This window comes from Callorhinus ursinus, unplaced genomic scaffold, assembly GCF_003265705.2.
Source record: "Callorhinus ursinus isolate GAN/ISIS: 27379988/994484 unplaced genomic scaffold, GSC_fseal_2.0 scaffold59, whole genome shotgun sequence".
Lineage (NCBI taxonomy): Eukaryota > Metazoa > Chordata > Mammalia > Carnivora > Otariidae > Callorhinus > Callorhinus ursinus.
This window is the reverse complement of record NW_027397121.1, coordinates 8401388-8428076: the sequence shown is the minus strand read 5'-3', so window position 1 is coordinate 8428076 and position 26689 is coordinate 8401388. Positions and strand designations below refer to the sequence as shown.

Here is a 26689-nt window from a genome sequence, read left to right as displayed (position 1 = left end):
CCCTAAACTGGAGCTGTGGGTGGTGCAGCATTTTGGATTATTTCCTGTCCCAGAAAGATCAACAATTTAACCCTGAAAATAGACTAAAATTTTTACTGGACACATGATCAAGGACTGATTCAGAAAGTCCTCCTTTTTTTTTTTTTTTTTTTTTTAAGTAGGCTCCATGTTGGTGTGGAGCCCAATGCAGGGCTTGAACTCACAATGCTGAGATCAAGACCTGAGCCGAGATCAAGAGTTGGACGCTTAACCGCCTGAGCCACCCAGGCACTCCAAAAATCCTCCATTTTAAGTTTAGAAACTATTGGATAAACAGGCCAAATTTAAAGATAGCATAATGCCATAACCTGGCATTCACAACCCTCCCACCAGGACTTGCCTGCTTCAGCCTTGACCTTGGATGGGCCCGACCTACATGAGATTGGGAGAGTGACTACATTCTTTCCAGGTCACTGACTGAGTCACCATGTGGGCAGTACATGCACTCGCTCTCTCTGAAAATCATTCACTGACATCGCAGGGACTGGGGAACCTGCTTGAGACACTCTGGGCAGACCTGTGTCCATTCAGGTGTCTTGTCCCAGATATATCAGGGCCGAATTTGAGGAGGAGCTTGCCCCTCCCTTTTCCCCGCTCCCTTCCTCCCTCCCTTCTTCCTTCCTGTTCTTCCCATTCTTTCTTTTTCCCCTGCTCTTTCCATTCTTACACCATCTTCCTCTCAGCTTCCTTTCCTTTTAATTTCTTGTCTATCTCTCTCTTTTTTTTTAAGATTTTATTTATTTGACACACACACACAGAGAAAGCATGCACAAGCAGGGGGAGCAGCAGAGGGAGAGGGAGAAGCAGACTCCCCACTGAGCAGGGAGCCCAACACGGGGCTCAATCCCAAGACCCTGGAATCATGACCTGAGCCGAAGGCAGACGCTTAACCGATTGAGCCACCCAGGTGCAACAATTTCTTATCTATCTTTTGCTAATTGATGAGTGTAATAACATTTATTAAAATTTCTATAAAATGCCTTTCTCCCTGGTCTCACTCCTTTGTTTCCATAGAGCTCAGACAGCTTGGGTGGGAGTGATGCCCCTTCATGTCCCTGGAATCTCAGACTTTGGAAGCAGAGTGGCTTGCCCACTCAGAGGGTGCTGGGGCAGGTGCCTGTGGCCAGGTGGGCTTTGCAGCCAACCTCTGGGTGGGCCTGGCCAGGTCCATTCCTGGGAGTGTGTAAGGTCTTAGGAACTCTTTGAGGCACCTTTGGTTGGATATTTCAGTTATGGGATGACAGTCTCCCCTGGGAGGGACTGTGCTCACCAGAGATGCAGATGTGCAGGCTCAGAGGATAGTGATCATTCCCACTGAGCCCTTGGTCTTGTCCTCGGCAGTCTGTCAGGGCAGAGCTCAGCCCACGAACCAGGGTCATGCTGGTTAGAGGAGGAAGGAAAAATTTTATTTAAAATCAATTTAATTAGTGTATTATCAGGCTCAGAAGTAGAATTTAGTGATTCATCAATCATATATAACACCCAGGGCTCATTAGATCACATTGCCCTCCTTAATGCTTATCACCCAGTTACCCACCTCCCCTCCAGCAACCCTCAGTTTGTTTCCTAGAGTTAAGAGTCTCTTACGGTTTGTCTCCCTCTCAGTTTTTATATTATTTTTCCTTCCCTTCCCCTACCTATGTTCATCTATTTTGTTTCTTAAATTCCACATGAGTGAAGTCATATGACATTTGTCCTTCTCTGACCGACTTATTTCACTTAGCATAATACCCTCTAGTTCCATCCACGGCATTGCAAACGGCAAGATTTCATTCTTTTTGATGGCTGAGTGATATTCCATTGTATCACATCTTCTTTATCCATTCATCTATTGATGGACATCTGGGCTCTTTCCATATTTTGGTTGTTGTGGACATTGCTGCTATAAACACCGGGGAGCATGTGCCCGTTTGAATCACTATGTTTGTGTCTTTTAGACAAATACTTAGTAGTGCAATTGCTGGGTCATAGGGTAGCTCTATTTTTAACTTGGAAGGAAAAAAAATTTTTTTAAAGATTTTTATTTATTTATTTGACAGAGAGAGATGGCGAGAGAGGGAACACAAGCAGGGAGAGTGGGAGAGGGAGAAGCAGGCTTCCCCGGGGAGCAGGGAGCCCGATGCGGGGCTCGACCCCAGGACCCTGGGATCATGACCTGAGCTGAAGGCAGATGCTTAATGACTGAGCCACCCAGGGCGCCCCTGGAAGGAAAAATTTTAAAGTCCACACAGAAACTATCACCTTGTGTGTGTGTCATGTGCATGTATGTGTGTGTTTGTGTGTTTCCTGTTATTTTTCACTTTTTTCCAGATACCAAACAAGCGGAAAATGCCTCTTAAAACTTCCCTGCAGTAGAAGATAACCCAGTGATCCTTCATCTTAACAGTGTCAAAATAAATTAAAGCTCACCAGATTGCAGTTTTCTAAAAATGGGGTTTAATCCTTTCCACCAAATGTCACATTTTAAAATTACAATTCTTTTTTTTTAAAGATTTATTTATTTATTCGAGAGAGTGTGTGTGTGTGTGTGCGCGCGCGCGCGCGCGCCGGGGGAGGGGTAGAAGGAGAGGAAGAGAGAGAATCTCAAGCAGACTCCACACTAAGCATGGAGCGCCCCAGGACCCCGAGATCACAACCTGAGCCAAAATCAGGAGTAGGATGCTTAACTGACTGAGCCACCCAGGCATCCCTAAAATTATAATTCTTTTTACATTAGCCATTATTTTATGGCTTAGGTATTTATCTGAAACTGTTTCAAAAGCACTTGAAGCAACTCAAGATAAGAGGTAATACATGGCTATTAAAGTAGAAAGTATAATATTAACCTGGTTAGCATCAGGATAATTTACACCTTAAGCAAGAAAAATCATTTGTGGCCAGTGAATAGTGTTTGTCGATAAACAGCTGGACCGGGAGCCTGATGAGCTGGGGGAGGGCAGTGAGGTTTGCTGTTTGGTGTCCTTCCTGCAATGTCTCCAGGTGTCCTTCCAGTGTCCTTCAGGAAAATCTTCCTTATGCTTTGTCTTTCCTTCCCCTCCCCTCCCCACATGGGCCGGCATTCAGGGGAGATAAGCTTCCTGGCCACATCACTCTGGGCCATTTCTGAGTCCAAGGTCCTTCCTGCTCCTCTTCGACCCTCAGCGGTGTGGAGCTGGGGGCTGGGCTGGGCTTGAGGACTGGGGTGTGCAGGGGTATGGGGGGCAGTGTCCTTGCAGCTCCAGCCCTCCCTCCTCTGAGAGGTTCCTGGATGAAAGTTTACTTGGTGGTAGAACTCATGTCTTCCTTCATCTCTGTTGGATGTGTGAGAATGAAGTGTCAAAAATACAAGTTGTGTAACCCAGATCCTGGCACTTAGTAAGTACTCATTGAAATTTGGTTTTCTTCCCTCTGACTTTTCACAAAACTCCCCTAATGTCTCTCAGGCTTTGAGGAGTCTCCCCGTTGGGCAGGTGAAGGTGGTGGCAGTGGGGGTGGACCTGGAGGCTAATATTGGTCCTTGTTCATTCATTATTTTTCAATTAAGATGGATTTTCCCAATATTCCCGTGTCTAAGTGGATTTTAGCAGAAATAAACCTTTGTGGATGACAGCATGGGATGTGTTCAGGTATATCCAGATGTCCTGGGTTTGCCCAGAGTTTTATTTTTTATTTTATTTTTAAATTTTATTTATTTATTTATTTGAGTGGGGGAGTGGGAGAGGGGCAGTCGGGGAGGGGCAGACAGGGAAGGAGAATGACAACCAGACTCAGCGCCCAGTGGGGAGTCCAACACTGGTCTTGATCCCAGGACCCTGAGATCTTGACCTGAGCGGAGTTGGAAGCTTAACCGACTGAACCACCCAGGCACCCCTACCCAGAATTTTAATATCTTAGACTAGACATCTGGGCTGAAAGCAGTCACTCCCAGGCACCAATGAGTCAGTCAGTCCTTGCTCCATGAAAAAAATTTAGTGGATCATTCAGGACAATCAAGAGTGAACAAAGGCTGGGAGAGGCTCTGCTGGGTGTGTGGTTGTGGAACTCTGAGAGACTGGTTTCCTCACCTGTAGAATGAAGACAATAATGACAACTCTACAGAAGTGGCACCAGGGAGGCTTTAGCCCAAACTAGTGTCTTAACACCTGTCACTCAGCAAATGAACACCGGAGCACTGGGCCGGTTTGAGGGAGCAAACAAGGTGGTTGAGTCTGATGTTTCTAGCCCAGTGATGTTTCAGAGAGGCATATGGGTTTGGGTAGGAAGAAAGAAAGATCGGGGAAGATGGTGGAGGTGTTGTATCCACCCAGGGGCTGACTTGTTTAGGTCAGAGTTAACGGTCTTCCTGTTTCTCGGTGGACTGAAGTGTTTCCCGAATTTGGACAGGGCTGAGTAGCCAATGTGCTGCTGAAGTGAGTCCTCTGCACATGAGCTCGAGCAAAGTTTCCTGAGTGTTTACTGTGTGCCGGACAGGTGAACAGGGCACACAGTGCCTCCCTTTGTGGATGCCACAGACATTCCACAGAAGATCACGTGTCAGGGCTGTGGAGGAGAACAGGGTGCCACTAAAACCCCAGTAAGCATGTGTATGGGGCACATATGGGGATGAGCAGGTTGGTGAAGGCCCCTCGGAGGAAGGTCCCTTTAGGATAGATGGGAACAGTGAGGAATTTGGGGGATGAGAGAGAGAGTAGGAACATCCAGTATTTTATGAGATGGCCGGAGGCTGGGAAAGCTCCATGAACTGGAGGAGCCCACCCAGGCCAGTGAGGGAGCAGTGGAATGAGGTTGAGAGGAAGCGGGGGCCTGGGAGCCACAGACAAGAGGTATAGCGGGGGATCCCTGGAAGAGATGAAGCAGAGCTGACATAAGCTGACTTGAGAGGATCATGACTTTGGAGAGAAAATGAACTTGAGGAGGCGAGGCTGGAGGTGGGCAGGGGACACTCATGGGGAAGCAGGGACACAGGCGAAGCCTGGGTGAGGGGGGAAGTGAGGTTGGTGTGGAGCTAGAAGGTGGCCATGGATATGGATTCAAGGAAAGTCTTGAACTTTTTGGTACATTGGAAGTAGATGGGTGGGAAAGTGGAGTGTCAGGAATGACCCTTCAGTTTCAGGCAGACATAACTGGGTGAACCCAGGTGTCCCCTGAGATGGGGAGCTGCAGGAAGGGAGGGGCTGGAGAGGTAGGTCCAGTGCTCCATGGTTTTCCTTCAGAGACCATAGAATCTGCCTTTCCTGGTGCACACTGCGGCCTGGCAGGGAGGGGCTGAATGGTGTACCCAGGCCACGTGTGATAGTAAAGTACCAAGAAGCCATAAGGTGCCGTCCATTCAGCTGGGCAGGGCCAGAGTCCTGGAGCTGGTCCTGGAAGAACCTGATGCTCAGTCTTAACCCCTCTGTTGCCAGGCTATGGGAAGCACCTGGGTCATCTCCTGATGAAGAAAAGCAAAGCAGCTACACTGAGGGCTTTTCAAAGACTCTTGCCATTAGGATTCAGAAACTATATAGACTATTCTTGGTAGTGAACAGTCCCGTGCAAAGAGCGAGGTATTAGTCGTATCTGTGCCACACACACTCCCTGCTTCTGGTCTAGAAACTAGCCAACCTGGAGAGTAGCAGTTGTTCAATAAAGGATTGCTGAGTCTGCATCTCTGTGTGTCCCCCTGCAGAGTGGGTCAGTGTTCCTGTCCCTGCCGTGTTTCAGTGGCTCTGATCATGCTGTTTCCTTCCTGATAACTAGGGTGCACCATCCAGAGGGCAGGGCAGAGTCTGCTGCGATTTCTTGTTGTAAGCTTTCACTTTCAAATGGTGGAAGGAGTCAGCACAAGGAGTGCCGAGTGCCCCAGCTCCCTGTTTCAGGACAGGCCCCTGCAACCTTTCTCAGGCTCTGCTTCTCTCCTCTCCTGGGAACCACCTGCCTCTCAGACAAGAGAAGCCTGTAGCACCAGGGTTGGATCTGGAAGCAGGGTGTGGGGCTCGAGCAGCGAACTGCAGGTGCAATTTCTGAGAGCAGATTTAGGGTCGGCTGAGATTCTGGATGTTTTCACACTGTTGAGGTAGAGATGCTTATGAAGTCCCAGGTTTTCACGCAGGTGAGTGGGTTCTGAAGACACTTGTTGGACAAGAGGAGGAAAGCTGGGAGCAGCTGGCTGGGAGGAGGAGGCTGAGATCGTGGTGGGGCTGGAGGTGGTGGTGCTGGATAATAATGAGGCTCTGAGAAGACCCAGGATAATTACAGTGAGGGCTGCACTTCATTCACTTATTTAATGACAGCTCTGTAGCATTCCTAGGACCAGGCACTGTTCTAGTGACGTGTACTGACTCTCCATACATAAATTCATAGGATTCTCCTTATACCTTGGGAGCCTGTTACCATCTGCATTGAGGAACTGAGGCAGAGCAGCTCAAGAAACTTGCCTCAGGTGATCCCACAGGAAGGAGCCGAATCTGGAGGACACGTCAGCAGTCAGCCCCAGAATCTGTCCTTCCCAGGACCATCGGTTGCCCGCCCCTCCCTCGGCAGTAAGTGGTTTGAAGTCCTTCTTTCTCACCAGAGCTCATTTTAACCTCTGCTGTTCCTGCTCTGCTGGGATCCTCTATCCTGAGGCAGAAACTCCTCAAGGAGAGAGAAGATGAGGATTAACCTTTCATGGGGAATTGTCTGGGCCTCAGCTATGAGCAAGGCCAGGTCCTTGGTCCTGAGCAGGAAAGAGCTGGGGAAGGGAGGGACCTGAAATTCAGGTGAACTCACCCAGTAAAGGACCGGAGGACAGGGTGTGTGTGGTGGGAGCCACAGTGTCCTTGAGGAGGACACAGCCTGACCCTCATGCTTCTCAGTCATTCCCTGGTCATAATTAGGGGGCAGCAGAGGAACAGCACGCAGGAGCTGGTGTGTCCTTCATGGGGAGGGCCCTGAGTCTGGGCCCTGTGTCCCTGTGGTGGCCTGTGACTCATGCAGACATGGAGGAGGCCCCTGTGCTGAGGCAGGAAGGTCTGGTCCTGTGGGCAGAGCAGGCTGGGAAAGTTTCCAAAGGGCTGGGAGGGATTTCTTGGTGTTAAGGTTGTGGGGGCCCCCACCCCACCAGCATGATGAGCAGTAGGAAAGGCTGTGCTCTCCTGCTGGGGACCGTTGCCAGCCCTGAGCCCTGCTGTCTGCTCTGAGGCCCAGAGCTGTGGGCTGGCCCTGCCTCCTCTCTGGAGGTGTTCACCTGCCTTCTGCCCTGTGTCTCCCCAGCTGTGAGGAAATGGAGGATTGCTGCAGGGGCCCTTTGCTCTCCCATCTCCCTTTCCTGCTTCTCCTCTTCCAGCTGCCCACTGGGGGGTCTGCAGGTGAGTGTGTCCCCTCCCCCTTCCTGTGTGTCCTTGGGGAGGGTGAGAGCCCCCGGGGAGCTCTGCTGGTGTCTCCTTCAGGACGGATGGCTATTGCTGGAGACCCTGGTTCTAGAAAGATCTTTGTGGTCCTCCAACTGCTAGTTGAAATTAAACATTTAAGAAGAATCCCAGAACTGTAAAATAAGGACAGGGGACCATGACAGTTGTCTAATGAGGACTTTATGTCTTATAAAGTAAAAAATGTGAATTTCACTATGAGAAGAGTAAAAATAAGTTTCCCCTTATTTTTTGTTTCCTGGCTTTATTGGTTTTTATATTCCACAAATGTTTATAGGGTATTGAGTATGTGTTAGGTGGTACTCTATGTAGAAACCCGACAGCCTCTATCTTCACAGAGCTTACATTCTGGCAGGGACAGCGAGTACTAAATTCAACAACCCCATATAATCTCTGTTTGTTAGAGGAGTGGAGAGAATGGGACAAGAAAGTAGAGCAGGCGGGGCAGTCAGGGCTGCAGGAGGGCTGTGGGCAGGCAGCAGTGCTCCATAAGGTGGTCAGTGTAGGCAGGGAGATGGGAAGGAAGACATGGAGAATGTGGAAGGAGCCTGTCTGGATCCCATGGAGAGGGCGTCTCCACAGCAGTGAACAGCCAGGGCCAAGCCAGCAGTGTGCTTGGGTGTTCAAGGAGCAGAGGAGGCAAGTGTTTGCCGGAGCAGAGTGAGCGAGAGGGAGAGAAGCTGCAGTTGGGGATCAGAGAGCATGGAAGGTCATCCCTAAGGGGCTTGGGGTCACTTGGGCAACTGGAGAAGCATTGAAGGGCTTTGATAGAGGAGGGACATGGTTTTGCTTACAGGTGTAAAGGGTCACAGACATTGATTGGAGAGAGCATAGTCACAGGGAGCCTAGTCACTGTCATTCCGCAGTTTAGACAGATAGTGACTTAGCCAAAGTTGAGTAGCACAGGAGGTGAGAAGTCGGTGTTTGGATGTCTGGTGGGGTTTGTCCTGCAGAAGTGTCCTGCTGTGACATGTCTACCAGGTCTCAGAAGACCAAGGTCTGTGAGGGGTTGGGGGCAGTGGAATAAACCTTCCATTGTAACAAGTAGTGATTTGGGTCCTGTGAGCAGTGGAGCGAGGACATATTTTAATGGAAGTAGCTGTGGGCTCTAGTTTTTAGTGTGCACGTAATTCAGCAGAGGACAAAGACATGGGCAGAAATAATAAAATTAGGAGCAGGTGTTGGGAAGTTCCTGGGTGTGGACCAATGAGCAGAGAGGTCCCACCTAGGCCACAGGTGTGCTGTTTGGTCAGTTTTCAGTCCTGCCCTAAGAGGAGGCAGGTTAGAGCTGTGGATCTCAGAGTGTGGTCCCTGAACATCAGTATCAGCATCCCTGCTACCTCCTTAGAAATGCACATTCTTGGACCCACCCCAGACCTACTGAACCAGGAGCTCTGGGGGTGGAGCCCAGCAGTCTGTGTTTCTCAAGCCTTCCTGGTGATTGTGATGCCCGTGGAAGGTTAGAACCACTGAGTTAGAGAGTCCTCCATGGAAGACCTGGAGCCAGGAGCACAGGCTGCTGAGGGAGTCTCTTTGACATCATTTCTGGGTCTCAAAGTTGTGGTTGAGGATCTTGCCCTGATTCAGAGTGGTCAGAGCTGAGCCCCTCAGGTCAGGGCCTCCCACCTGACAGTGTGTTCCCTGCCCCTGTCCTGCACCTCTCCAGCTTTCTCACTTCTATGTCTGTGTCCACAGAGGAGTTCGTGGTGATTGGCTCCTCGGACCCCATTGTGGCAGTGCTGGGTGAGAACATCATGTTGCCATGTCGTGTGTTCCCAGCCATGAGTGTGGAGAACATGGAGCTGCGGTGGTTCCGCTCCAAGTTCTCAGAAGCAGTGTTCATCTATCAAAACCAGCAGGAGCAGAAAGAGGAGCAGCTGGCCCAGTACACAGGGCGGACCTCACTGGTGAAGGACTTCCTCACCCAAGGGGAGGCTGCTGTGCGCATCCACAATGTCCAGGTTTTCGACAACAGGCTGTATACCTGTTTTTTCAGAAAGGGAAGCTTCTATGAAGAGGCTAGTTTGGAACTGAAGGTGGCAGGTGGGTTGCTGATCTATATTTAGACACTTGCAGTATTGGAATTGGGAGCAACCTCAGGGTCTAAGTAAATATGCCCTCAATTTATAGATGAAGGAAAGGAGGGTCTTTCACTCATTCATTTATTCAGTACAGATATATGGAACCCCTAGTACGTGCGAGCTACTGTTCTCTGCACCTGGATACATCAGTGTAACAAATAAAAATCCCTGCCCTGCAGAGTTTATATTCTCGAGACAATAAATAAACAAATAGATAGGTTATAGACGATAATATAGGTGGTAAGTAGTGATTTAGCTAAATAAATATTTTGGCGGTGAGAGTTTCAAGCAGAGGAACACCCATGTGAGACCTCTGAGGTAGGAGTGTGGCAGGTGAGTCTGGGCAGAGAGGGAGGCCACATGGTTGGTGATGGAGGTCAATAGGAGGGTGGTGAGAGGTGACTATCCGGAATAAAGAGGTGTTCCTGGTCCAGGTGCACAGAGAAGAGATTGATCAGGAAAAGTCCATGAGGAGCACACACTTTAGTGGGCATTTCAGTGAACCAGTGTTCTGAAATAGCCTTCTGGTTGATGGATCTATGGTGGGGCATAGATAGCATGGTGATTGTGGTATGAGCAGTTAACCAAATGGTCCTGGAGCTGGAGCATGTCCTTCCTGACGGGTGCAGGTGGTGGGACTGGGGAGGAAGTCGACAGGAGTCTTGTTTGGGGGGTGGTGGTGATGCCAGACCATTAAAGGCTTCATGTGCTGTGTTGTGCAGTTTGGGTGCAGAGCCGAGGGAATTTTAAACAGAGCGGTGGAGGGAGGTATGTGTGGGCAGGTTTCCTTTGGCAGCTTTGTGGAGGGTGTATGGAAGGTGAGCAAGACTGGAGGCCCGGATGTAGTTATGGGGTAGAGAGGATGGCCACCTGAATTCGTGCAGTGGCAGTGGGGTGGGAAAGGAGCTCTCCAGCATCAGAGAGTTTTGGAAAGTAGACCCAGCTGCGTGAGGAGATGTGGGGACAAGGAGAGTTTGGAGGAATGGAGAGAAGGGACTGCAGAGACTCACAGTTTTTCTTTTTTGGCAATTGGTTGTTTAGTAGTAGAAATATTGATATTATGTGTAAGTTGCCGATTGCTGTCATAATGTTGTGTAACACAGACATAGAAATCTCAGTAGCCTATTAGCAACAAGCGTGTATTTAATTTGGGCTTAAAGGGAGTTCAGCTCATCTGGGGTGTATTCGGCGAATCTTAACAGGGCTTACTCATACATCTTCGGTCATGTAGGGGAAATATAATTAAAAACATAATCTTCCAACCCAGAAATTCTCTTCTCAAAGATAGTAGGAAGAGAAATCCTTTTTATTATTAAATTTGCATTAACTAGAATGTGATGTGCATCGCAGAGATTCTATCAAGAAATGCAAAGACAGAAGAACTCTCATCTTTTCCATAGCCATGCGGACACAACTCATTCCATACATGTTCTCAGGATCAGCAGTTATGAGCCGTAAAGTAGGTGGACTTGCCAGCACTTTTTGTCCTAGACGGTGCACCCTATATTTACTTGGAAATTGGGGTGACCATCTATGTTAGCTAATTGGCTTTATTCCGAGGAAAACCAAATTTTCCTACCTTAAAAATTAAAAAAAAATATTTCCAGGGTAGTTAACATATAGAGTTATGTTCATTTCAATAGTGACTCAACATTCCACATATTAGTGGACTTTTCAACAGAAACTCTGCAGGCTAGAATGGAGTAGTGTGATATATTCAAAGTGCTGAAAGGACAAAAATTTGGAGCCAAGAATACTCTATCCAGCAAGGGGATCATTCAGAATAGAAGGAGAGATGAAGAGTTTCCCAGGCAAACCAAAGTTAAAGCAGTTTCTTTTTACAAATTCTCCCGTCTTTATGACAGGAGGTGGTTTTACACATGGGTGGATCCTGGTGCCCACTGAGGTTAGGCTCCTACCCTGGCACAGGAAGGGGGAGAGAGGGGAGCTGTCTTCCTTGGTGTTAACACTTCAAAGAGAGGGTTCCCAGGTCCTTGAGAAAGACATTCCTGGATCTCAAAGCCGACAAAAGCCCTATCTGTTTCCCACCCCTCACCCCAAAGGGCTTATATACATTTCAAAGAGGGGAGAAAACACCCACAATCACAAGTTTCCTCAAGTAAATGCTCTAAGAAAAGGATGGGAAGGGGCTTTCTTATTTTCAACAGGGACAATAAGCCTCTTATTTTTATTTATTTATTTATTTATTTATTTATTTATTTATTTATTTATTTATTTATTTGACAGAGAGAGAGAGAGAGACAGAGAGAGAGAGATCACAAGCAGGGGTGGGGGAGGGGCAGAGGGAGAAGGAGAAGCAGACTCCCGGCCCAGCAGGGAGCCTGATGTGGGACTGATCCCAGGATCCTGGGATCATGACCTGACCGGAAGGCAGATGCTTAACTGACTGAACCACCCAGGCGCCCCAGCCTCTTACTTTTAATATATTTTGCTCTGACAGTGAACCTTGGCTGGGTTTGCTCACAGAGCTGTTTTTCATCCGGCTGTTGGCTGGTCTAGGACAGCCGCAGCTGGAAAGGCTATGCTAGCCTGAGCATGTCCCTGTGGCAGAGGGCGAAGCAATGGCACAAGCAGTTTCCAACCTCTGCTAGAGTCACATTCCCTGAACTTGCAGTGGCTGAGTCAAGTCACACGATGGAGCCCAGAGGCAAGGTGTGAAGGCAGTAAAAATATGTGGTGAGGATGAGCAGGAGGATGTAAAGAAGGCTGAAGGACTGGGAATAATTTCATCATCAGCCTATCACAGATGGGGCAAATATCAATCAGTTTAGGATTTGAGTTTGAGGCATCTATGAGCAATCCTGGCAGAGCTAACCCCAGGGATGTGGATCTTAGGGAGGGAGCTCAGGAGGTTGGTAGGGTTATCAAGGATGCAAGTCATGTACCAAGTGGTAGTGGGTGTGTAAGCAGATGCCCAGGAGAGTGTGTGAGGTGAGAAGAGCAGAGAGAGATGGAACCTGGGACCAAATTCCTCCTTCCTTCACTCTGGGTGATGGATCTCCACCCTCATGGTTGGGGAGAAGAGTCCCACCCTCTGTGCCTGCTGCAGGTTCCCCTGAGCTTTCCTTCTGTTCTCCTTGGCAGGACCCTTTACGTTAATCCTTGCAGGGACCACTCCCCCAGGGAACCCCCAGAATGTAATGCTGTCCCTGGAGTTGTGCACAGGAAGACTCTGCTGGCAACCTTGGGGTCTGGGTAGCCTCCCTGTGCTCTCCAGCTTCTCTTTTGCAGGTGTGGGCTCTGCCCCTCAAGTGCGCATCATGGGACCAGAGGAGGATGGGGTCCGAGTTGTGTGCATGGCCTCGGGGTGGTTCCCAAAGCCCCAGGTGCAGTGGAGAGCTGTCAGTGGAGGAAAGTTCCTGACATTTTCTGAGACCCAAGCCCAAGATGCTGAAGGGCTGTTCACCATGGAGGCCACTCTGGTGGTGAGGGACAGCTCTTCAGGGAATGTGACCTGCTTAGTCCTCAACCCCATCCTGGGCCAGGAGAAGGGGGTGGCCATTTTCATCCCAGGTCAGTACTACTTCCCACTCCCAGAAGGGCGGGATGGTCTTGTTGGGGGTCCCCGGGTGTGCTGGGTTGGGCTGTCCTGGGCTGTGACCCTGATGGGGTGTCTGGCTGGCACAGAACCCTTCTTCCCCCGGAGTTCTCCTTGGAAGCCGGCTTTCATGGTGATCCTGACTGTGCTGATGCTCCTACTCCTGGGGGCTGCCTTTTACATCAAGAGAGAGCATACTGCAAAGCACCGGGAGAGACAGGAGTGGGAGAAACTGCAGAGGGACAAAGAGGAGGACCGGCTGACAAAGGAGGAGGCACTGAAGGCCAGAGGTAAATGCAGGACAGGCGCCATGGTAGGCCAGTGTGGTAGCTGGTGTGGAGGAGAAGCGGACAGCAGGGCCCTTGGCCTGGAGCAGGTGGCTGAGGAGGACCAGAGAGGGCAGCGGGGGCCGTGGAGGCTCCAGGGGTCTGGAGGTAGATCTTCTAGGAAATGGAGAGGTCCTCTTGTGGGTTTTCCAGGTGCAGTCTTTGCTGTTCTTAGTGATGGGAATTCATGCTTATTTTTCACTTTCTTTCAGATGAACTCCAAGCAGATCTTGGTAAGTTGTGTCCTTTTCCCAGAAGTTTCTGTGTCTCCTTTGTAGGAGACATTCTGTTCTCAGCTCACCTGTTTCCTGTGTTGCCTTTCAGACTGGAGGAAATCGGTTTACCTGGCTGGTGAGTGACTGCCCAGATGTCCTTGGGTCTCTTGCCCCCACTAAGCCAAGGTGTCCCCTCTCCTTGTTTCAGGCAGAGACATGTGGACCCTTCCCTGGGGCAGAAGTGGAAGCTGGTGGGAGGCTCAACACTGCTCCATGGACTTTCCCCATATGGGCAGTTGTTTCCCACCCAGTGCTTGGGAACCTGGGGATTATGTGGGTCCCTGGAGTATATCATGCATCTTGGGTTTATTCTAATGCTGACCTGCCCGCCCCATTTCTAGCTTTTTAGCCTTCAATGCAACTAGTTCTCAGTCAACCTGGATGCTCTGAGATTTTGTTAAAGAAGCTATATAAATAAATGGGGTCATTACGTTTAGGAGCATGATCCTTCCACATAACACCAACCAGGCAGAATCTTTTCTCTCTAGTTTCTGGAGGTGCTGATCATAAAGTGTTGGGTAGAGGACTGGGCAGACCGTGGGTGGGAATGTGGTGGGGTGAGCTGTCAGTGGTCCAGATTAGTGATGTGTTTTCTGAGAAAGTTTGGCCACTTTTACCCTAGAGTTCAGCTAACATCCCATCCTAAATTCATCTCCCCTTTTGTGTTATTTTCCAAATATCTCTTTGCTGGAAAACATTGGATGTAATAATGATTTCCTACATTTATGGAATAATGTATATTTAATTTCCTAAAATATTTTCACCCATTGTATAATTTTTGACTTATTAAAGCAAAATTGAGAGCAGATAGAATAAAAATTTTGGGGTTTTTTTTTTTTTTTTTGAGGGTTGTAAGGCTCAGGACACTAACTTGGCAAGGGTCACACAGCATCAGCAGGCAGGGGCAGAACTCAGGCGGCAATGCGGGCTCTCTGACCTGTGGTCCAGGGAATTTCCCACAGCACCCTGCTGTCTGCACATGGCAGGAGGGATCTCCTCTCCAGCCTCTCTCCTTACTCTCTTGGTAGTGTCACCTGCAGCACAGAGGGGAGGCAAGGGCTGGTAGATCAATGCTAAGCTGACTCGTTCTGGCTCATGTCTCACCAGAGTGTGTTCCCTTTCAGCCTTGAAGAAGGCGCAACTGTATGGAGGTAGGTGACTCTGTTTCCTGTGGTCTTACCTCCCCAGCCTCAGCTCTGCCCCCTTCTCTGACAGTGGACCCCACACCAGGATGGGGTTGGTGTCCCTGTACTCCTTGTCACGTTTGTTGTCTCCTTCTGAAGACTGCAGAGATTGTCCTTGGGAACACAGATCTGCCTCTATTCTGACCCATCCTCTACTGTAGGTTGCTGTTAGAGTTGGCAACACCCTCTGAACACCCCTTGTTCAACTGATAGTTTTGTTGGTGCAGTGACAACAGAGTGGTCATTTGTAAGGACAGTTGGACCATGGCATTGACTGTGTAGATCAGAATTTGCTGTCTCTAGAAGATTTCAGAAATCATGCTCGCCTGCTTAGGACTCAGGTCTTTCTAAGGGGATCCTTGCTTCTGAATACATTTTACCCTGAAATTCCTACCTTTTTTGGGATCTAATTTTGGTTTTCTTGTTTTTTTTGCTGTTTCTCTGGAACGTTGGTCTTCATTTTGCTTCCTCATGTTCTGACTCCTTGTCCAAGTTGAGTTTTTTCCTCTAAACCTCTGTGGTTGCTGTGAAGTACTTTCTTTAGGTCAACTGTTCTGAATCTGAAATCCAGAGCCTCCAGGATGTTTATGGAGTCCTGGTAGTGTGTTTGTGAGCTACCTGCAATTATATACAAAATCCTATGTATATGTTTGTGTTACAGAGTTAAGAAATTAAATTTTTTTAAAGGACAGTAACTTATAATTGTTCACAACCATAATGTCTCCTTTTAGGAGAATTCAGGATTTACCTGATGGGCTCAATAATGGTTGGGTTTATTAGGGGCAATGTGTGAGGATTTCAACAGGAAAAACCCAGAGGAGTGAAAATTGTTTACCAGAGAAAAGTTGGGAGCAAATCAGGGAAGGAAAAGCTGGTTGGGGAAGAGAGGAAGAGATGGGAAGGAGGGTAGAGAGCTTGTGATTTCTCTTGGAGAGACTTTGGGTGGCTCAGAGTGGTGGAAGAGAGACCACAAATCACAGCCGTGGTGGTTCGAGTGGGAAGTACACAGAGGATGTGCAAGGTATTTGGGTGCATGAAAAGCAATAAACTCCTTAACAGTTTGAGAGATTTCTGAAAAGACTTACATCTATTTTAAGCTGTTTTGAAGTAATTTTCTAAGTGGGTTTGCTTCTAATAAGGAGACTATCTCAACCTTCCATTAGTAGTTGGGGTAGGAGTGTGAACCAGAGGTTCTTAATGCAATGATAAGTTATCCAGAGCAACCGTTAGCATTGGGGTTGGTTAAGAATTTGGGCCCTCTGAACCTGTGTAACGTGTGCTTTCCTGTCCTGGCTGTTTCTATTTATGATCAGAGATATAGACTGTGAGAGCAGAGAAGGGGAGCCAGGGGTGCAAGAGTCTAGGGGACCAGATGGGTGAAGAAAACTCCTTAGAGAGCCGTGCTGATTCTTGGGATTTATTTGTTAAAAATGAGGATTAAATAGTCTTCTTCTAGCATCACTTCCTTCTATGCTGGATTGAAATTCATGTGTTTTATTTATTTTTTACTTATTTATATATTTTGTAAGATTTTATTATTTGTCAGAGAGAGGGACGGAGCACAAGCAGGGGGAGTGGGAGAGGGAGAAGCAGGCTCCCCGCTGGGCAGGGAGCCGGATGCAGGACTAGATCCCAGGACTCTGGGATCATGACCTGAGCCAAAGGCGGATGCTTAACTGACTGAGCCGCCCAGGCGTCCTGAAATGCATGTGTTTTAAAGTATACCTTGTATACCTTCTTTTTTATAAGGATAGACACCCTTACAGTAGTAGAATCCATATTTTCACATTGATGAGCTCATAGTATGAGGTGAACAAATGTCTGATCTCATCTTATTCATGAAATTGGAAGAATAATTTATAATGAAAGACTTGCTGTGGAAATAAAGTGAAGACTGCACTTGAACCACTGAAGTGCATAGCATAGCTCTGAATGCATCATAGAGTCTCAGAATAGAATGCCAACTCCCTTTCTCCTCTTCCTTCTTCTCCTCCTCCTGATGTCTCTTCTTCTTTGCTAATCTGTGTCAATTGTCATAGAAATGTAGAGCTGGCTGTCAACTAATGTCCTGATGATGAACAAGTAAAGTTCCCTTTTCTCAAAAGGTGACATGGGTCAGCCCACTTCGTGTGATCTGTTTGTGTAAGCAAATCAACAGAGCAGGACATACCACTTTATCTGAATAAACCTGTATGAGTGAGAATAATGGTCACCTGTTTTCACCAAATGTTCAAGAAAATGTCCTGTTTTTATTTTTATAAGTGCCCTAATTTTGTTCTGCAGTCTCTGCCCTATTGGAGGTAACAGCTTTCTCAGTGCAGACTTCTCAGGGTCTTATGACATATATACGTTTTGCTTTGATCAGTTAGCTTCCTTTCTTCTTCTGAAAAGGGAGTATGAAGGTCAGAGGAGTTTATGCCTTGTGTCACTGGGGGAGGGAGTCCCTGTGCTCTCCTCTTGATCATTTCAGGACCTCACCCTACAGAGGATAGCTTGATATGGTCCTTAGGATAATTGGGTTTGGGGTTCCAACTAGGTGTTTGGAGGCATTGCTCTTCCCCCCCCCAACCCTATCTCCAGTTCCTTAATCTTAATCACATCTGTAAAGTTCTCTCTGCCAAAACATATTCACACTTTCCGGAGCACAGGACACAGCCATATTTGTGCGCCAACCACGTGGGGTGTCTCCTGGTGTTTTGGATCTCTCTGGGTGATATAGGGAGAAGCAGATGACTAGACCCAATATTTTTGGGTTTCCCCTTACATATAGGGATATTTTTCCTCCCGATGCCCCATGAAACGGGGAAGCAAATTCATTACTTTCTGTCCTCTCACTGGATGTATGTCTTTCCTGCTCTGAACTTCTCTCTCTCCTTTCCTTGAAAGCTCTCCATTACCTCTTGACTGGGCAAGATTTCTCTGAAGCCATATCCTGAGTTCTCCTCACCCATGGCTGATAGTCATCCTCCAAGTGCAGCTCTGCCAAGTTGTATTGTCTCTACCATGGCTTCGAGTCAACCTATAAGTTCAGCTCAGTCAGTCCTTTATTAGTAAATGGATGCCTCAGAAATTTTGATCTCCTCAGTTCTTTCTCAAGAAAACCTAGCTTTCAGGATGGACGTGTGGCTAGGGATTGAGGAAGCATAATTTGATAGTGAAATCTGTGTAGAGAACCTTCTTTTTGGGTCAGTGTCCAGTCTCTCAGTGGTGTTAAGCTTTATGGCTTGGCTTTCCTGGGAAGATTGTAGCAGGATGGCTGTGTGTGTGTGTGTGTGTGTGTGTGTGTGTGTGTGTGTGTGTGTAAGATAAATTCGTCAGGTGAATGTTTCCCAAAGATTTTTCCCTATAACTCTTGCATCAGTGTATTTCAGAAGATAGATACTAACACTGGTCTGTACAGTCTCATCAAATCTCTGATTTGTTGTTCACATTTGTCAAATGTGGTTTTCTTGTAGATTGGCGGAAGGAGAAGTTCCAGGCCTGTGAGTTACTTTGAGTTCTTTCTGGGTGCTTCTACTGCTGCCCCATGGCTGCTGACATCTCCTTCAGCTTGCTGTGATGATACAGATGCTGGCCCCGTCAATGGTGGTGGGCTCGGATGGGGCAGTGAACGTCACCTAGCTGGGATTGATGGGTGTGACTGATATTGGATGCTAAAGAGATATCCTTCAGTCTTGGAGTCCAGTCTGATCCTCAAGTGCCCTGTGACATATCTAACTCCCGAATCATTCTTATAGTTCCTTCTCTTGTTTGGAGGGCTATGGGCTTGAGTCACAAGACTCTTCTCTCCGAAGGCTTAGCCCTCCCTGCATGCATCTAGGTGTCTTGGGTGATGGTGGTGGTCGTGTGCTTTGTTATGGGGCAGGGAAAGGCCTTGCATGATTGGAAACTCTCTCTGCAGTGCCTGTCACTCTGAATCCAGAGTCTGCCCATCCCGACCTTGCTGTCTCTGAGGAAAAGACTAGTGTGACCTGGAAGGAGACATCTGACAGCACAGGAGATACCTGTAGCATCTTGGGTCATGACGGCATCACATCAGGGCGCTGTTACTGGGAGGTGGAGATCAAGAATGGAGATAGAAGTGAGTGGGCTCTGGGGGTCTGTAGGAGAGGTGTGCAGAGGAGGGGCTGGTACCAGGAGTCCCCCCAAAAGGGGTTCTGGACTGTGGGGAAGAATGGTGATAATCTCTGTGCCTTCACTACTAAGCCTCACAAATTCTTTGGAAAAATTCCTCACAGGGTAGGGGTTTTCCTGGACCTCAAGGGAGGGGATGTCTCCTTCTACAACATGACTGATGGCTCCCACATTTTCTCTTTCCCTCTAGCTTCCTCTCCTGAGACTCTGTTTCCATACTTTGGGTTGAGGACAGGAAATGTGTCCCTGACTGTCTGCTCTGTGGTGGGCAGGCTTGCAGAGACCCTTGTACCCCTTAACAATCCTTCTTCTTTGGAGGAGCCTGTGAGCCTCTCAGGGGTGGGGTTCAACTCAGTCTCTTGTGTTGATGGTGCTCCCCCAGGGGCTGAATCTCCATTACTCCCCTGCAGCCCTGGGCCATAGAGTCCCAACGCTGTCCCAGACTCCTCATGGTGGCTCTTCCTGGAGCTGCAGACTCCCTGGGGTAATAGCCTCTGAGGTTAGTCCTGGATGACCTGGTGTCTCCCGTTCTCTTCTGGGTGCATACTGCTGGGGTGTGGTATGAGAATAGTCAGTTCATGCCTTATGATCAGGTATTAGAAGATAAATGTTGACTGAGCTGATATGGGATAGGCTGAATTTTGCTTTTGGAAGTTATGTTTCTTTTGGTCATGAAAATTATTTCATGGAGTCTTTGTATCGTTTTGATATGAAATGAAATGAAGTCTGAATTACTCTGAAGAATGAAATGGTGTTTATTTTATGCAGAATTTTAAATTGTGCAGACGAACCCAGAGGCTATGGGTGGGTCACCAGCTCTATTTTGGGAAGTTTTGGGAAGTGTGCACTCTGACTAGAGACTTCGGCCATCCAAAAATTTCTGAATACATGGATGGCTAATGGACTTTAAGAGGAGTGTAGTGTAGTATTCTTTTGTATATGCTTCCTATTCTGGGATGGACAAAACATACTTATCTTACCAAACCTTAGTAAATATCTGTTATTTGTGAAATACTAGCGGTGCACTAATTCAGTGACTGGAGGATGAGAATTTGGGTTCCCCTGTGTGTCAACACAGTTGGAGAGAACAGAACTGCTCCCAGAATAAAGATGTGAATGAAAAAGAGCATTTTCAGACCCTGGGTTAATTTCAGAAAGCTTTCATCATGAGTACAGTTCCAGGATCTATGTATTGCTTCTCAGTATTTCCAAGTCCAATTGTAAAGGTGGATAGAAACCACAGGAAACAAAAGGAAGCCAGACTATTGAGGACTCAGACCTTCAGGAATGAAGGCGTGTTCACTCCTGAGGTAGAGAACTCCAACCTGCTGTGATTCTGGGAGAGATAAGACACAGAGTTGGAAGTGGAAGAAGGAAGTCACAAATCTCAGTTCCTGCCTGTGACCAAAAAAGGGAAAAGGACTGTAGTAGCTTTGCATATTTTCTCTTTCTTGTCACGTAGATGTGTCATTTGTATTAATTATCTATTTTCTTTCTCCCTTCTTCTTACTAGTGTGATTTTATTCAAGTTGTCAGTGGTGATATTTAAAATATAGTCTCTAAGTAAGAGAGTGGTCCAATGATTGTGGCTGGACTTAAGGAATAAATAATATAACTGGTCGATTCAATGCCTGGGACTGCCTGTCTCTTCCATTTTGGGGAAAGAGTGAGAACTTTTTCACTTGTAAGTGTAGCTCTGTAGATGAGTAAAAATGTGGAGTTGTTGTGTTGTTATATGGAAGTTCCAATGTGAGTAAATGGTGTTATGTGGAAGCTGAAGATCTAAAGATGTGGACTGTGCTCATTTTCAGTTCATTGCCCTTTGATTCAATCTACCCTGCATTTGCCCTACTTGTTGATACTGGAGCTGGATGTCATAAATGTTTCATTTTTGCCATGTGGCTCTCTTGTTAGCCTTTGTCAGTCAGTGCACTGTCGGGGTTGGCCCGCAAACCCTGAGATGGTGAATGCAAAGATTACTCCAGACACCTTCGTAGGAAAAAGGAGATGCCCGGGGACCAGAAGCTCTCGTGGTGAAAGGCCTCAAGCCAAGCTTCGTCTCCATTTTTATTGGGGTCTTATCAATACACCACGTGCAAGGGCAAAACAAGGAAAGTGTAACCTTAATGATCAGGATAATAGTATATGGAGCGGTGTGTGATAAGGGCGAGGAGGCAAGGAGTTCGTGAAGTACATGACCACCACAGGTGCCTTTCTTCAAAATTTAAACATTACTCCCTAGATGAGAACCTTGAGCCACAGTAAGAATCTGGCAGCTTTCAGCCCAGGAACTTTAAAGGAGGCCCAGCGTTCGGGGCACTCCTCTTTTGTTTTTCAATTAGTCTCATCCAGGGAGGCATATACAAGTCAGATTTTGTCTATCCAGGCACTGTGAATTCCTATAGTGCACCACAGGGAACACAGCAAGATGTAGCAGGGGAAAAGGCTTTCTTCTTCTTTTGGTGTTTTTTAAAACAATATTTTATTTATTTATTTGTCGGTGTGCACAAGCACAGGGAGCGGCAGGCAGAGGGAAAAGCAGGCTTGCCTCTGAGCAAGGAGCCCAATGAGGGACTCTATCCCAGGACCCTGGGACCATGACCTGAGCCAAAGGCAGATGCTTAACCGATTTAGCCACCCAGGTGCCCCACTTTTGGTGTTTTTTCCCCGTGATCCTATGATGTGACTGCCAGTGGCCTGGAGAAGGCCTAGCTTCTCTCACCTTTGGGTGAATGAGTACGGCATTGCAATAGGGCCGTGATCTAGAGGGCTGCTTCCCAGGGAATCTTGGGAGTTTTCCTGCTCAGCAGGCTTGGCCTGTGGCCTGTGGGTGAATTTCTTTCCTACTTGGGGACCCTGGTCCCACCTTCTCCAACAAACAGAATGTCAGTCTTATTCTCTCAGATGTCTTCCTTTGGGTGCTCTACCCCAGCCCTGGGGGTAGCGTCTGCTTCCTGTGACTCCTTCTGGTTTCCTCAGAGCTTTCTTTTACCTCTTTCATAGTTAAACACCTTTTGCTTAATAATTCTTTATATCACATTTCCCCTGTTAAAATGACTGATGTGGTTTCTGCCTCCTGACTGGACACTGACTGATATGAACATCTAAACTGAAGTGTATCTTGGAGGAGGGCTCTGCACTGCTCACAGTATGTGGGGAAGGATAGTGGAGGAATTTTCAAATTTATTAAAATGTTCACCCTAACAAGAAAGCCATAAATATACTCTTTGTGTCTTTGTAAATATTTTAAATACTCTGTATGTTAATCTATTATCTGACATGTTCATCTCCTCCCTCCATATGGCTTGTGGCTTTGTGACGCTGGATTACTTTTGGATGGGCTATGGGCATATTTCCTTTGAAATGGACAGGAAAGGAAGGTATGGATGTGGTATGAATTATCCACACAAATAAGAGGAATCTTTTGAAACACGTGGGCCAGTTGCCCGTGTGGAGGGGCCCATGGGAGGAGTGAGGTCACCATCATGGCAAGAATGAACCCTTCCATTTGTCTTCCCCTTCCATTGACAACTACTAGGATTCCAAAATCCAATAGAGTTTCTGCTACAGAGCACGCCAGACGCCAAAGAGATCCATCCATGTTTCTAACTGAGAGTGTGTGGATTAGGCCTCATGGAGACCAGAGCCCAGGCAGCAGTGGTGGGGCCTGTTACCCTGGTTTCTACAGTGGTGGCAACACCTGCCCGTGACTCCTCTGGAAGAGAGGGTGGGGGTCGAGAGGGGTGAGTGAAAGGCTACCTGGCCCTGTGGGCTGCACCTGGAGGACCCTATAGCTCTGAAGCCACAGAGCAGGGTCCTCTGAGGCAGGGCATCTGTGACTTTGTGGGGTGGAGGGGGGAAGGGAAAAGGCAAGGGAAAGAGGCACACAAGAAGAAACCCTTTATGCACTGTCTGCCCTGAGAGTTCAGCAAGAGAACACCCAGCACCACTGGGACTCCCGAACTTGAGGATCCTCCTCCTGGAGTGTGGGGCACACCCAAAGCCCAAGGGCCTAGTACATACTGCCCCTACTCCGTTGCCAGCCTTCCACTTTTTTGTTGTTTTTGAACCTGGTCTAAATAGCTACCAAGGCTACTCTGGTAAGAGAAGCCAAAAACTTGTGCTATTCTGCCACCTGCTGGAATACTAAAGAAGGGCCTCTAAGTGCCCACCTGTGGAGTGTTAGGCAATTCCGTGAACTCAGAAATAAAATGAATGGACAGAAGGAGTATTTTACCAAAGAGACTGAAATTTTAAAAAAGAACCAAACAGGAATTCTGGAGCTGGAGATCTCACTAAATGAGATGAAGAATGCATTAGAAATATCGGAAATAGAGCAGATCAGGTGGAAGGGAGAACACACGATTAGAAAGATGGAATCTAGAAATGATTCAAGTGGAAGTGGAGAGAACTACGACTTTTTTTTTTTTTTTAAGTGAAGAAACCCTGGGGCGCCTGGCTGCTTCCATCAGTGGAGCATCTGACTCTTGATCTCTGGGTTGTGACCTCAAGCCACACTTTGGGTGTAGAGATTACTTAAAAGAAAAAACAAGCTTAAAAAATGAAGAAATCCTGCAAAAGCTACCAGTCTCCATTAGGAAAGCCAATCAAGAATAATGGGTATACCAGAAGGAGAAGAGAAGGAGAAGGGGACAGATTTGTTATTAAAAAAATGTTATCTGCCTTCTCCTAATGTCCTCCAGGCTATTCCTTATGTTCTACAAATAAGTGAAACCATATGATAATTGACTTTCTCTGCTTGACTTATTTCACTTAGCATAATCTCCTCCAGTCCCATCCACGTTGATGTAAAAGTTGGGTATTCATCCTTTCTGATGGCTGAGTAATATTCCATTGTGTATATGGACCACATCTTCTTTATCCATTCATCTGTTGAAGGGCATCTTGGCTCTTTCCACAGTTTGGCTATTGCAGATATTGCTGCTATGAACATTGGGGTGCATATGGCCCTTCTTTTCACTACATCTGTGTCTTTGGGGTAAATACCCAGGAGTGCAATTGCTGGGTCATAGGGTAGCTCTAGTTTTAATTTTTTGAGGCACCTCCACACTGTTTTCCAAAGTGGTTGTACCAACTTGCATTCCCACCAATAGTGTAAGAAGGAAGGGAAAAATGAAGGAGGGGAAATCGGAGGGAGAGATGAACCATGAGAGACTATGGACTCTGAGAAACAAACTGAGGGTTTTAGGGGGGAGGGGGGATGGGTTAGCCCAGTGATGGGTATTAAGGAGGGAGCACTGGACATGTAGGTTTACAGTGCAGGGATGGATGATGATAACCCAAGCTAATGGTACCAAAAAGAGACCAGGTGTAGCCATACTTATATCAGACAAGATAGACGTCAAGCCAAAAATAATGACAAAATACAAAGAAAGCCATTGTATACTAATAACCAGATCAATTCACTAAGAAGATGTAACAGTTGTAAATACATATGCTCCCAACACCTGAGTATTGAAATACATTAAACAAATACAGATCTTAAGGGAGAAATAGACAACAATCCAGGGATACTAGGGGACCTCAGTATCCCACTGTCAACAATGGATGGATCGTCCACACATGAAATCAGCAAGGAAACATTGGAATGAAACCACACTTTAGAACAAATGACAGACATTTACAGAACATTCCATCCAACAGCAGAGGAATACATAGTCTTCTCACATGCACATGGAACATTCTCCAGGATAGATCATGTGATGGAGCACAGAAATCTAGGGAGCTGTCCTCATCCTCCTCCCGACTTCGGTCCTGGGACCTCCCTGGAATTAACTTCTTTAAATCTCCTAACCAGCCTGTCAGTGTGCATGTCCTCCCATCTGCCATGAATACAGGAGGCTCACTACCTGGTCTCACCAACCTGAACTTTCCCCTGCCACTACCCACCCCTTGGACCCTGAGGAGACAGTCTACCCCAGCCTGAGTGGGGGCAAGAGTACCTCCAATCTGACCCTACCATGATTCAACTTGGTGTCCGCGGGGCCCGGGCCCGGGCTCAGGATATGATGAGCCAGGACTTTATTCCCTGTTCGGCTACCCATCCTGCAGTCCTCCCTGAGCAATCCCAAACCTCCAGGCTTCTCTGAGCAGTCTCTAGCCCCAGGTCCAGGCCTCCGACAGCCACCCCTCAGTGTCTGCCTTCTCCCTGGGCCACCCCTCACTCAGTGCCTCAGCTGTCTCCTTCTCCAATTCCTCCTCCTCACTTCCTTTCCTGTGCTGGGTGCCCCCCTTACCCAGCTTCTACCCCTGGCATCTCCCCCTCCCACCACCGTGTGCCCCTCAGCCCCCTGAGTTTGCCCATGGGCCCAGCTGACACCAGAAGGTCCCAACAGTAGCTGCCCAAACAGTTGTCACCAACAATGTCACCCACCTTGTCCTCTATCATTCAGGATGCCCCCTGGATACCTGCAAACTGCCCACCGACCAATGGCGGCCTCCATACCCATTCAGCTCCTTGAGTATGGTTCTGCCCACACAGCCACCCACCCTGAAGCCTCTACATCAGCCAGGGCTGTCTTCTCAAGCCTGCTCAATGCAGTTCTCAGGTGGGCAGCCCCTGGGCAGACACCCCATTATGGAACACTGTACCCACCCAGCTCCAATCTTACCACTGGCCAATGAGTGACTTCAGCCTGGGGACTGTCTCCTCACAGCATGCTCTTTGATGACTGCTGCTTTGACTCATTCTCTTCCTGGCATGCACAAGCTCTGTCCCAGCAGCTAGAGCAGTTCAGCAAGGGAGTCCATCAACCTGCGTGGTGCTGGATCTCCCAGCTTTTCTGAAGCGCCTGGATTTTTAGGCGGTGAGGGGCCAGTGAGTGGCCTTCAGGGCCCTTATGCCCTCAACCACCAGAACTTGACCCATTGTTCCATGGCTCAGGGCCCAGCATGATCCTCCCAGGAGAGTCCTCCCAAGTTTCTCTAAGGAGATTTTTGGCAACCCTGGCTGGTGTACCTGGCTTTGAGGTGTCAGCAGCCTGGCTGGGGCTGGGGTTGGGACTGAAGAGGAGCTGCACGTGGAACCACTGGGCCTGGATGGGCTCCACATGCTAAGTGACCCTAGTGTCTTGCTGCCCAATCTTGCTGTGGTGGATTCATTCCACAGTGAGCATCTGCAGTGAGGAGCCTCATCAGGATCCCTCTTCTTGGCTCTGCCCCATCACTGTTCCTTTCCTCCCTTCCCACTGGCCAGTAGAGACTTCACTCTGCCCCCAGATCCTCTTTCTAACATGAATGAGAGATCCTAAGCATGAGAAAAAGCAAGGGGTTTGTCCACTTCAATACATAAAGCAATTACTAAAGGACATAAGGAGACAAAGTGATGTAACACCACAATAGTAGGGAACTTTAACCCTGCATGTACATCAATGGATAGGTCATCAAGGCAAGAAATCAATAAGGAAATGGTGTCTTTGAATGACAAATTAGACCATGAGGACAACACGGATGTATACAGAACATTCCATCCCCAAACCACAGAATACACATTCTTTTCAAGTGTATATGGAACATTGTCTGGAATTTATCACATGTTAGGGCACAAAACAGGCCTCAATAAGTTTAGGAAGAGGGAAAGCATACCAGGAAAATATTTTGACCCCATGGTATATAACTAGAAATCAATCACAAGGAAAAGACTGGAAAACACACACACACGTAGAGGCTAAACAACATGATACTAAACAACTAGAGAGTCAACA

At 47.7% G+C, this 26689-nt stretch overlaps 1 pseudogene; it reads left to right on the top strand.

Moving 5' to 3' along the window:
- The first annotated feature begins 5824 nt into the window (after window positions 1–5824).
- LOC112816065 (butyrophilin-like protein 1) lies at window positions 5825–26366 on the top strand (annotated as a pseudogene).
- The last annotated feature ends 323 nt before the right edge of the window (window positions 26367–26689 follow it).